Source organism: Arachis ipaensis, chromosome B07 (assembly GCF_000816755.2).
Source record: "Arachis ipaensis cultivar K30076 chromosome B07, Araip1.1, whole genome shotgun sequence".
Classification (NCBI taxonomy): domain Eukaryota; kingdom Viridiplantae; phylum Streptophyta; class Magnoliopsida; order Fabales; family Fabaceae; genus Arachis; species Arachis ipaensis.
The window spans coordinates 109,199,928-109,205,986 of NC_029791.2; the positions used below are offsets into that span (position 1 = coordinate 109,199,928).

Below are 6,059 nucleotides of genomic sequence, written 5' to 3' on the forward strand. Positions count from 1 at the left end.
AAGTTATAATTTATTCATTTTAAGTCTTTATTCTTAAAAACTGATTTATTAAAGATAATTAAATTAATTTTATAATTAATTGAGTTTGAATTAATTAGGGCTTATATGTAATTTTTATTAAAATGAGATATTAAGTATAATTGAAATTAAAACTTGAAGTAATTGTTATTTTGAACTTGAAATTGTGTTTTATAAAAGATAATTCGTTTACTTTTTTAGATCTTAAATTAGAAATAATTATCCGGACTTATTGATATATTGATAAATAAAATTATATGCATTTCGAAAGTAATTTTACATTATTATATTTCAATATCAAATAATTATCTTGCCACAAATATTTTGTAAAATTTCTATATTATTAGCGCATATTTTATTCTAACTCTATCCCTAAGTTCCTAATTTTTACACACATCGTGATTATCTAACACGTATATCTGCTCACCAATCACTTACACACACGCCCGCGACACTAATCCCTCCCATATTCACACACACGATTCACTCTAAGCTATTCTCTCATACACAAAAATGTGCGACAAATACACAGAAAGAAATCAGAGAAGAGAGGAACCAAGGAGGGAGAACGAAACAGAGAGGAGATGGGAAGAGAAGGAGGCAACGACGATGGGTATCACTACCACCGTCACCGTCACCGCCTTCACTGTCATGGAGAGGAAAAAGGGAGAGAGAACGACGCCACAAAAACCAGAGGAGCGCGAGAGAGAAAAGATGCGATCGACGAGAGGAAGAAAGAAGGTTCCACCGTTGCCGTGTCCTGCTACCAATGCTGTCGTCAATCGGAGCCCTAGCCGTCGCTGCTGCCACTCCACACGAGGGAGAAGGAAAGTGTGCCAGTAGAGCCACGATTGCCACATGCCGCCCCACTTCATCGCTACCGTGGAAGCTTTCCTCACCACCATTGACACCAATTAGGGTAAAGGAGAGTGGTATGCGAGAGAGAGAGAGGCGTACGGGAGAGAGAGAGAAGCAAAAGCGCAATAAAGAAGGGAAGAACGAGGTCTGTTCTCATGCCATTCTAATCCGTCGCTGCCACCGCTGTCATCAATTAGGGTCAAAACCATCGTCGTCATGCCATGTTTTCATTGATAGAGCTGTCATTGGAATCGTTGTTTCGGTTTCAATTCCTCCATTCTTGAAACTATAAGCTTTAATCCTTGCTCTGCTTTTTCTGTTTGCTGCTGGAATTATCATACATGATAGTGTTGATGCTATTAAGGAACTATTACTTTAATTTTGGTTTGATCTTTTCTTTGATTATGGTCCATTTACACGTTTTATTGTCACTGCCACACTTGTTCTGATTTGATTTTAGTATATGCCTTGTTTTGAATTTTCCAGGGTTGTGTTTGCTTTTGAGTACTATTCAATTTGAATCCTCTGTTCTGCTGCAACCATCATTACTGTCATGGGGTTGACACTGCTGCTGTTTCGATTGTTGCCACTGTTGTTCCAGTTGCGTTGGAATTACCACTGCTGCCATGAATTAAAAGGAAAGGGAGTTGTCACGATAAGTCTATGCAAACTCAGTTAACTGAGGTAGAGGATTCGTTTTAAAATTAAAAGTTTTTAATTTAAAAATACCCAAAAATTATTATTGAGTAATTGTAAATAATTTATAAATGTTATGTATGACTAATTGATGAGAATTAATTGAATTGTGGCTGTAAATCGTGATTAATTTAGTGTTATTTGTTAAATTAAAATATGATGAGTTAATTGTTAAAAAATTGTCGTTTTGATGATTGATGAATTGAGTTTGGATTATGCCTATGATTGTGACTGGTTTCATTGTTGCGAGTGATTAACTAATGAGATTGATTTTGGTTTGAGGCTGTGGTTGTTATTGGTTTTCTGATTGCTTTGAAATTGCCAAAAATTTTGATTAGTAATTGGTGGTAGAGTATTAGTTGTTAAAATAAATGATGATAAATTGATTATTGGGAATATGTTGTTATGATAGCTGCTGTTAAAAGATTGGTGAATTATGAAAAAAGAAAGAACCTGTAAGGTTGGCTTAAGTCCATTTTTAGGAAAAGTTATGTCCGAATTTTTATAAAAATATAAGGATTTAATAAAAATATAAGAATTTAATTAAAATGAATTATGTAAATTGTGTCTTAGATGCTTAATTGATAGGTTTGATATTCAATAACTGGAAATGAATATTAAGGCCTGTTTGATGATGGTTATTGATTGTTTATACAATTGAAAAAACTGGGTATTCTTTTAAAGTGTTAAAATTAAATTTAAAGTGCTTGAAAGTAGCTTGAAAGAATACTTAAAAAGGATAAGAAAGGATTTTAAATAATAAAAAGAGGAATGTTACCTTGATCAAATGTTAAAGGAGTTTGAATACTTATAAACTAAACGTTTTGATGTTATGATTGATAAATGGCAGAAAGTGTATCTTTCTGATGATACAGAAAAATATATAAAATTATACGGTGATGCAGAGGTGTGAATGATTATATGGTCATGCGGAGGTGTGAATGATTATGTGGTGATGCAGAGGTATGATTGATTATTTGGTGATGCGGTGGTATGACAAAAAGGAAAAAAAAAAGAGGAATGAGAAACAATGATTGAGAAAGATAATTGAAAAACTGTTAATGGTAAACAAATTATTGAAAACTGATAATTATATATGAGAATTGGTTGTTTGATTGGGCCTTTGTTCCAATTGCTAACGTGGGGACGCATATCTAACTGATAGCCTGTATCTCACTGAATGCACATATGCTATAGCGATTATATGATTATGATTTTAGCCTGATTGACACGGGTAAACCTGTGTGGCTTTGGTGTCTGATTGACATGGGTCCACCAATATGATATCGGTGCTGGCTAATTCAGTTGAAAAACCATATTTGGAGTTTGCCTTGGGTAACATCAGGTTGCTAGTAGACAACCGACGCATGAGCTCATGGTTTGCATAGGAAAGGCATTCATCATATTATTTGCACATTTTCATTTGATTGTGTTTGTTTATTTTATTCTTGTGATTGTGTTGTTTGTCTCTGTTGCAGTCAATTTGTGTATTGATTTGGGTTTCTTACTTGTGTTGTTAGCTTGTGAGGTTTGATTTATATGTTTGAGGAATAGTTAGAGTGGCTGAAAATTGTTTAGGAGCATAATTTAAAGGGTTTTAAAACTGTTCTAAGACTTAAGAAAGGTTTGATAAAGAAAAATATTTTTAGAATATGAGTTAACTATTTATATTTTATTCTGTATTTTTGCAAACATTCACATTCTCTACTGAGAATGTGTGATTTGTTCTCACCCTAAAATTTTAAAAACCCTTTTCAGAGGTACAGACAGGATGACTGATTGAAAAGCTATCGACAAATAGAAGACTTGTTTGGCTAGTAACTTATGGGTTTATTTTCCCTCGCCCTTGATGTTTTAAGTGTTGTATTTTTTTACAGAGGTATTGGTTTTATATTTGAATTCTATATGAATAACTATTATGTATTATTAATTATGTGAATATGTGCCTATTAATATATATTTGTACTTGATGGAAAAGTTTTAACTTTCTAGAAAAATACGTCGACAAGTTAAAGGAATTTGGTTAGTAACGTCTTTCTTTTGGTACGATCATGACATGCTAGAAGTTAGGCCGTTACATTTGCGTTAATGAGTATCATAGTAATCACAACAGGATCGTTATAACTAGATGTCTCGCCTTGAGCGTCTTCTTTAGTGAATGAAATTGTGGGCAAGTCTAGAACGTCGCAATCTCCACCGACTTGGTATACTTCCTTGAGATGCCTTTTTCAAGAAGACTTAGTTATTCCCCCTCTTGCAAATCCTCCATTTATCATATGTATGTGCCTATCAGGGATTTGTGGTGGGCGATCTCGTTGACCCTCGTCTTCATCACCTCTCTTCCTTTTTCCTGGATCGTCTAACCTTTCGACGAGGTACCTCTTTAACCGACCTTTTCTGGTTAGTTTCTCTATCACATTTTTCAGATCATAGCAATCATTGATAGAATGTCTATATAGTTTGTGATACTCACAATATACCGTCCAACATCCAGCTTTTTTGTGCTTAATAGGATGAGGAGGTGGAAGTTTTTCAGTGTGGTAAATGTTCCTATAGATATTGACACGAGAAACTCGGAGTGAAGTGTAGTTATAATATCATCGCGGATTCTCTAAGCTATATTCCTCTTTTTTTCTTTGCTTTCTTATCTTTATCCCGAGCTTGATAGGAAGGGTTTTGCCTTGGAATTGGCTCTCTAAGTCGAAAATTTTTCTCCATGTTAATGTATGTTTTCGCCCATTCTTGTACTTCATATAGAAAGGTCGGATGTCACTTGAATATAGATTAAGAAAACAACCCTTCTATGAGGTCATTAACCAAATCCATTATTACTGCTTCTTTGTGTAAATTTTGAATCTCCAAACAAATTTTTGTTTAATCTTTCCATATAAACTCGAAGAGTTTCTCCGACTTCTTGTTTGACCCTTAGAAGGCTAGGAGCATGTTTGACTTTATCTTTTTGAATTAAAAAGCGGGTGAGAAACTTTCTTGCAAGGTTGTCGAAACAAGTTACTGATCTAGGTGGTAAATTATGAAACCACTTCATCACCGCTTTGGTTAATGTCGTCAGAAAAGCTTTGCAGTGAGTTGCATTGGACGCGTTAGTCAAATACATCCGACTTTTAAAATTACTGAGGTATTGTCTCGGGTCGATCATTCCGTCATAGAGGTCCATGACGGGGCTTTTGAAGTTCCTAGGAACCCTAGCCCGCATGATCTCTTCAAGGAATGAATCTTCTCCTCCAAGAGAGCTTTCCTCCTGATCCGCACAATTACTCCAATTTCGAAGGTCGGCATCTAGTTTCCAAAGCTTTTCTTCTAGCTTTCTTTGTCGTCGTACCTCCTTTCGCAAATTTCTTTCCGCTTCTCTTTGTCGGTCGATCTCCTGTTCAAGTTACTCTAATCGGCCATGATGCTCGTGTACGAGTCCCATGATCTCGGTTTGATGCGGGAGCTCTTCACTCTCTGGTGAATGTATCTCTGAATGGATTCTCCTCGATGGAGGATTTCCTGATGTTCCCTCCCCGTTAGGACCACTCGTTCTATCATGCTGTGGAGGTATCATGAGTGCTCAGTCGTCGTTATGAGGTTTTGGTTCTGAATCAGACGTCTTGTGTCCATCTTCGAACTAATTGTCCGCCATGATTGGGTGTAAACTTTCAGGTCCCCAACAACGGCGCCAATGTTCCGATGGTTACCTGAAACTGGGTTGCTTTCGGGCCTGAATGTGAGGTCCAGACTCCTTTTGAGACAGTGTCCGACTTCTATTGGTGTTGAGGTGCCGCCGTCTAATTTTCTCGTGAGGAGGTAGGGGTGGTACCTGCAAGGGATTTTGATGTTTAAATTTGCAATGATTTAAAGCAAGTATTTAGCAAATTGGGTTCTGAATATACCTGAAAGTGTCAGTGTATTTATAGTAGAGTAGATAACTACCTTTTTAAAGTAGTTCAACCTTTAGTGGTGGATAACGGTTCCCTTTTTCTAGGGAAGTTATTGAGATCTCTCTTTTAGATAAGTGGAAGATATCTTAAGAGTTAGTTACTTATTCACATAAGTAGAACTGAACTACCGTTGTCACGTCCGATCTCTATGAGGTCGGGTAAGTATAGTAGTTAGATCTCTTGAGTGGGCTTCTATCCATTTCAGGTCTGGCTATGTCTTTTGGACCAGAGTATAAATAGGTACCATTTAATAAAACTATTATAAGACGATTTTTGAAAAAGATTAAAAATATTCCAATATATTATTTTGGATTTTTAAAAATTTTTCAGAAATTATTTTGAGATTTTTTTCAATTTTTCAAGGATTATTTTGTACTTTATCCTAATGACTAATTTATCCAACTCGCATACACGTGACCAGTTAATGTTCTACGTTAGTGACTAACGAAAGAAGACTGTATTATCTCTAGAATAATAAAAAAAATTTAGTATTAAAGTGTCAAATTTAAAATTTTTTAAAATCTAATTTAAATATTTATTCTTAAC

General features: G+C 35.3%; 1 protein-coding gene across 2 annotated transcripts in view; it reads right to left on the bottom strand.

Annotated features, from left to right (window-relative positions):
- LOC107610175 (cytochrome P450 82A4) overlaps positions 1 to 6,059 on the bottom strand; it is a 24,184-nt gene that overhangs the window by 16,442 nt on the left and 1,683 nt on the right. The gene's annotated exons all lie outside the window — the stretch shown is intronic.